This window comes from Amblyomma mixtum, chromosome 2 (genome assembly GCF_055824585.1).
Source record: "Amblyomma mixtum isolate Tamu chromosome 2, ASM5582458v1, whole genome shotgun sequence".
Lineage (NCBI taxonomy): Eukaryota > Metazoa > Arthropoda > Arachnida > Ixodida > Ixodidae > Amblyomma > Amblyomma mixtum.
This window is the reverse complement of record NC_143013.1, coordinates 257521834-257526903: the sequence shown is the minus strand read 5'-3', so window position 1 is coordinate 257526903 and position 5070 is coordinate 257521834. Positions and strand designations below refer to the sequence as shown.

General features: G+C 45.7%; 1 long non-coding RNA gene across 1 annotated transcript; it reads right to left on the bottom strand.

The window, feature by feature from the left end:
- Window positions 1–469: 469 nt before the first annotated feature.
- On the bottom strand, window positions 470–4394 carry LOC149363652 (uncharacterized). Its single transcript, XR_016288579.1, has 2 exons — window positions 4311–4394; window positions 470–827 (listed from the first exon to the last, which is right to left on the bottom strand). It is a non-coding gene; the product is annotated as an uncharacterized LOC149363652 (long non-coding RNA).
- Between the last annotated feature and the right edge of the window lie 676 nt (window positions 4395–5070).

Sequence of the window (5070 nt, the reverse complement as noted above, 5' to 3'; positions counted from 1 at the left end):
ATAGGCGAGACCTTTCATCGGCCTTCCTTCATCCTGCGCCATTCCGGGCTGCAGGTGAGGTCGACTACGTGCAATTTTGGCGAGGTTAGTGAACAGGAGATTATTCCCTTGCGCCAGGACCGTATACTTGCGTCCTGCGTCAATCGGCAAGTCTTCGACTTAGGTCGCATGGTTCAGAGCCAACGGAAGATTCTTATGTTCCCTAGAATTGACAGATAAAGGTCTAAAAACCCATTGGCAAAGACGGTGAGCATTTCACGCGAAAGCATTAGAGCGAAGGAAGCGATGCAGTTGACAACCTCGTAATTTTAGTGACGTAAAACCGACATCCTTGTGGAATGTAGAGCACTAGCAAAGCTGCAAATGAAGTCATTCGATTTTGAATCGTAAACTAAAGTACTGCGCTGCTTCAGGTTCGCACAGAAACAACGCGGCGTGAAAAGGAAAGTAACAGGCAGACCACGACGCATCGGTTCAGTAAGGAGTTTAATCGCTCGAAAATACGAGCAGCCTGGGGGCTGGGGGCAGTCCGTACGAGGCTGCGTCCTTCGCCGTCTTCGTCACGACCACCGGAACGTTGACGCACACGACCACGAACACCACCGCTGCGACGTCCCAGACCATGCCCATCCTCCTTCCCATCCTAGATCGGTTCGTTGACCACGCCGTTGAAGATCTTGTTGACCATCTGGTTGACAACCCCGTTGACCCCTTTGACCCCGGCGACCACCCCGTTGACGCCGTTGACGCCATTGACCCCGTTGACTCCCCAGATCATCCCGTTGACCATCATGCTGGCTATCTGGACTTGGAGTCGGCGCTCGTACCTGCGTTCAACGACCAAGAATTGTAAAGAACACTCAGCGGTGGTTCAGTGGCTGCACGGAGTCAGGTTCTGGGTAGAAGGTCGAGAACTTCACCCCCGGTCACGGCAGCTGCATTTCTATGCAGGCGAAATGCGAGAACACTAGTTTAGCGAGAGTTTCTTTCGGGTTAAGGAACCTCACGAGGTCCAGAGTAAGAGGACATTCTGGAGAGCTTTGTCGGCGTTATCTTCTGAGTAAAATTGGATTATTTGGCTTTCTGTGGCCCTGCCTACGTTCTTTCGGCACCGAAATTCGTATTTATTGTTGAGAAATAGGGATTAAAAACATTGTGTGTTTTTTTTTCAGCTTTTAGTAACAGTAGCTTTCATTTTAAGAAAAGTGAATAAACCTGAGTTTTTTTTTTTCGCTTGTCTTAGCAATCTTTGTAAATCGGCCGTTGAGTGAGGGGCAAGCGAAGAGGTCATAGACGCTTAAGGGCTTTGAAGACGAGATCACGGGGCATGCGTTTTATTTTCTGTGCAGGGTTACTCTCTTCAGGTTTTCAACCTTCCGGAGTTTCAATGTCCTATGCAGTGAAGTTTTAGTTAAACTCCGGTGCTTCAAAGTTCTCAAGCATTTATGAGGGACATCCTCGCTTTCCTAACATTGCAGCGCGAGCGATGCTTAGGTTTATAGTAACAATTAGGGCAAATCGAACTATTGCTGGATTGATGAATTACCTCTTGTTAATGACATACTGTCTTCATAAAAAACGAAGCTCTTTCCAGCTAGAAAGGAATGGGAAATGAAATAAAACTGCTGCCATCACCGGCCGTTTCCGTACCAAAATGAAATATAGACATTGGAAACTAAGCGTAGAGAAACAGCGAAGCGCGACGTCATCGCCGACGTCACTTATTTCAGCCGGAGTGCTGTGGAAGAGTTTCTCAAATCTGCCTTCAAATTTCTCGGGACTGACTGCATTTTTTTTGTGCGACAGAACAAGGGTCATCAGAGAAAGAAGGTATTGAGGTATTAAATATCAACATTAACTTAAACGACGTGGAGTTGTCCTCGGTTTGCCTTGAAAAAATATTGGCACGCTCGATGGACAAAAATGGAGACGCAAGGTACTGTTTTTTTTTTGTCTGCACTCAGCGAACCCGCTGACATACACATAGAAAAATGAAGAAGCTTTTATCCACTAAACGCTCCAGCCGTATCCGGTAATTAAGATCACGTGATTTGGATCGAGTGCCACTGAAACTCACAGAAAAGACGCATTAAGATCGCAAGCATTCTATAAGGAAACACCGGTCGGCCTGCAGTTAACTGGAACCTTTATTGGGACACCACTCTTCGCCCCGCGAAATGCAGGAAAGCTAGCACTTTAGCTTGCCTCACTTTCGACACTTGCATTCAAGGTAGATTAGTTTGTAGTGAAGTTTAGGTTGGTTTGGTTTGTGGGGTTTAACGTCCCAAAGTGACTAAGGCTATGAGAGACGCCGTAGTGGAGGGCACCGGAAATTTCGACCACCTGGGGTTCTTTAACGTGCACTGACATCGCACAGTACACGGGCCTCGAATTTCTCCTCCAAAGAAATTCAGCCGCCGCGGCCGGGATCGAACCCGCGTCATTCGGGCCAGCAGCCGAGCACCATAGCCACTGAGCCACCGCGGCGGTGTGTAGTGAAGTTTAACACTTCTACGAACCCTAATTAAACGAGGGTGCACTGTTTTTTTACGATCGTTGTTTTCAGTTTTCGGCCTCATTCGGTTTTAAACCGCGGATGAAAGTTCGGGATTTTGTTTTCGATACACGTTTTCTTCGCAGCAAGTCTATAAAATATTCTGAGAGGGTCTGTATTTGTTTACATCAAGGTGAAACGAACTTGTATTTCTGAACTCTCATGGGGATATTTGCAGCGTCATTTTGATGCACTAAGGAAGTGATCCCAATAAATAAGTATTGAGTCTCTGATCTACGCTTTAAGACAGTTATCACTCCACGGGTCCTGCCGTATAATTCAGTCTTTGGTGACGTATATGGAGCCTGTTGCAGATATTTCAGTAGAAGTGCTAAGCTCAATCTTCTGCGAAGCAATGACATCCCCTCGGAAACTTACAGGAACTCGGTGAACCCATGTTAATATGAGGGCAATTTTTAAGTAAAAGTTGAGAGCAGGTTTTAAGTAAAAGTTGCGATCAAGTTTCAAGTAAAAGTTGAGAGAGGGTTAGAAGTAAATGTTGAGAGCTAGTTATAAGTAAAAATTGGGAGCAAGTTTTTAGTAAAAGTTGTGAGCAAGCTTTAACTAAAAGTTGAGAGCAAGTTATAAGCAAAATTTGAGAGCAAGTTGCAACTAAAAGTTGACAAGAAGTGTTAAGTAAAAGTTTAGTGCAAGTTTTGACGCGAAAGCGTTAAGGAAGCTTGTGAGGCGGAAAAGCCGGCGTCGTTGTCGCCGGCGTCGCCGAACTCTAAGCGATGCCGCGTCGTTCGTGGAGAAAAATACCAGGCGCGCCAGAGATAGAGGTCTTCCGCAGCTGCTCCTTGAATAAGAAAGCAAATTTCTCTTCTGTCATAAATGTTGCTTACTTACTACAGCTTTATTATTAATGGTCACTTATAGAAAGGCGCACTTCCACAATCGTCATCAACATTATCCTTTGCCAATCTGATCTCGCTGCTGGACAGAACCCTTTTCAATGATCTGCAAATATTCCCACGTTTTGTCAGCCACCGCCACGCTTTTTCAGAATATTTCTTGAGCTTTTTACTTGGACTGAACCTCAGGTGTCCCATATAAATTTGTACTTCGGTTCTTAGGCACTCTGATGCCCTATGAGCAACCGGTTCTTGTTAGTTCGGTGCGTGACACTCTTTCCTTGCCTGTGACCACTATGACTTCCGTTACTCCATTACCAAGAATTCTGGACAAACGCTTATAGTTCTCTGGCTGCTACAATCCGGCGCAAAACATTAAACATAAAAAAGAGTGCGTTGACATCTTCTGTGTCGTAAGAAAGAAAGAGAATGATCTGCCGGTAACAGTAGCTAGGATTGGCGGTACTGGCTGGACGCTGCCCAGAAATGATCGTAATGTTTCTTTCTGGGCTAAAATATCATCAACTCGCGTTCTCTTTCTGACCACCTCCGATTTCCTGTTTTTCTCTGACCTCAGGTTTATGTCTAGCCTTTTTGTTAACCTCCAAGTTGCTTTGCATCTATTGCCCTAAAATATCAACCACCGTATTTTTAAACCCGCCAGCCAAAGGGACACAAGACTTCTTAGTTCCGGCGCATTTGTCCTCTTGTCATTCTGGTACAGTTAAAGCGAAAAAAATCCATTTATTCACTCATTGCTGAAGATTTCTACGCTCTTTCACAAAATTTTGAACGTACAGTGAGAAAAACCACTGAGTCTCGTACTGATGTGCACTACATGCCTACCCACAATAAGTGCGAAAACAATAGGCTCGAAAAGAGTGGGCAGCTGCCGTTCTCACCTCAGACTTCTCTGTCTCCTCTGGGCTTGCTCGCGGATGCTGCGGAAGCGATGTGACTTCAGAAGGGTGGTTCCAGCGGCTTATAAGGAAGCTGTGCGGCGCGCCAAAACGAGAAAAAAGGATTATCGTTATCGTCGTGATACTAATTGCCCTCTGATATAAGACAATGCGCGAAGCGAAGCGCCGACAGCTGAAGCCCCTGTCTGGATGCCGGAGCCCTTTACGACAGGACCCGCGAATCGCAAGCCCTGGCTTCATGCACGGAGCTCACCTCAGCGGAAGTTGATGGAAAGATGTAATGAAAGAACCCTCCCAAAGCTTCGTTCTATTTTCGCAACGATATCTAATCCGCACCGCAGTGCTTTGTGGGTTGTTAGAAATTTTATCTTTATTATGCTGCTGGCCGCTAGGATTTGGTCCTAATTATTTTCTTGCCATTTGCAGCCTCATTCCCGTCTATATTGTTACACTTTTTTTTTAACCGAAGCTAGGTACTCGTGCCCATTCGGCCCCTGAAGTTTAAGAACCACACGAGTCGTGAGTTCAAACTTTCAACAATATCACTTTATTCGGTTCCAAACGCCTAGGAAATTGCTTTGGCGTAAGAACACTGCTACTCGCCCGTGCTTTTCGGGATGTGAACCAAGGCCGCGATCGCTATCGACAGCTATCGCTATCCTTGTCACTCCTTCATGCGTGGATAGAGCGAAGAATACAGGACTTCTTTTTTCTTGAATTCAAAGAAAAAAGTTACCAACTT